The following is a 1621-nucleotide window of genomic DNA, read 5'->3' as shown; positions in this document are numbered from 1 at the left end:
CTGCTAAGAACTATATGGATGAGAATGCTGTCTTGGCTCCCCTCGTTGTCTCTGTTTTTTGATCTGCCTGTCTTGTCTGTTGTTGCGTTTTGGTCTTGTACGGTTGTGTTCCTGTTTTGTTTTTGATGACCCTCGTTAGGGACGCCAGGTGGCGGGAAGTTTTTGTTTGTATTTTGTTTCCTTTTCTATTAATTAAAGATCCTTCATTTCTCGTACTTGAATCCTCGCTTCACCCTTATTCCACCACGTGACAGCAGCAGCATGCTTTTTTTTTTTACGCACAACCGCGTGTCGTGAAAGTATTGGCAGTAGCAAGTCCCATATTTACTCTGCAGCAACAAAAACCAATAGCAGCAGTGTAGCATATTCAATATATTGCCAAAAGTATTGGGACACCCCTCCAAATCATTGAATTCAGGTGTTCCAATCACTTCCATGGCCAAAGTTGTATAAAATCAAATACCTATGCAGACTGATTCTTCGAACATTTGTGAAAGAATGGGTCGCTGTCAGGAGTGCCACCTGTGCAATAAGTAAATCCTTGGAATGTCTTCACTAAATATTCCACGGTCAACTGTTAGTGGTATTACAACATATTGGATGCAATTGGGAACAACAGTAACTCAGCCACAATGTGGTAGGCCATGTAAAATCACAGAGTGGGGTCACCGCATGCTGAGGTGCACAGAAGTCGCCAACTTTCTGCAGAGTCAATAGCTACAGACCTCCAAACTTTGTGTGGCCTTCAGATTAGCTCAAGAACAGTGCGTAGAGAGCTTCATGGAATGGGTTTCCATGGCCGAGCAGCTGCATCACCAAGTGCAATGCAAAGCATCGGATGCAGTGGTGTAAAGTACGTCGCCACTGGACTCTAGAGCAGTGGAGACGTGTTCTCTAGAGTGACGCATCAGACTTCTCGGTCTGGCAAGGAGAACAGTACTTGTCTGACTGCATTTTGCCAAGTGTAAAGTTTGGTGGAGGTTGTTTTTCAGGGGTTGTGCTTGGCCCCTTAGTTCCAGTGAAATAAACTCTTAATGCTTCAGTATACCAAGACATTTTGGACAATGTCATGCTCCTAACTTTGAGGGAACAGTTTGGGGATGGCCCCTTCCTGTTCCAACATGTCTGCCACCAGTGCACAAAGCAAGGTCCATAAAGACATGGGTGAGCAAGTTTGGTGTGGAGGAACTTGACTGCCCTGCACAAAGTCCTGACCTCAATCAGATAGTACACCTTTAGGATGAATTAGAGTGGAGACTGCGAGCCAGGCCTTCTCATCCAACATCAGTGCCTGATCTCACAAATGTGCTTCTAGAAGAATGGTCAAAAACTCCCACAAACATACTCCTAAACCTTGTGGAAAGCCTTCCCAGAAGAGTTGAAGCTGTTGTAGATGCAAAGGGTGAGCCAACTGCATATAAACCCTATGGATTAAGAATGGGATGTCATCTATTCGACCAAATATAGCAGCATTGTCAAATCCATTACTATGCCAAAAACTCCGAGAGTTGTTATGACAGAAATGAGACTACATGATTACTTTATACACATGTACTTTGTTATGCAAATTATTATTATTATTTTAATAGTAAATTGATGCAAAAAACATGTAACAATGAAA

Source organism: Phoxinus phoxinus (assembly GCF_949152265.1).
Source record: "Phoxinus phoxinus genome assembly, chromosome: 19".
NCBI lineage: Eukaryota > Metazoa > Chordata > Actinopteri > Cypriniformes > Leuciscidae > Phoxinus > Phoxinus phoxinus.
The sequence above is the reverse complement of the archived record's forward strand: the minus strand, read 5'-3'. Positions refer to the sequence as shown.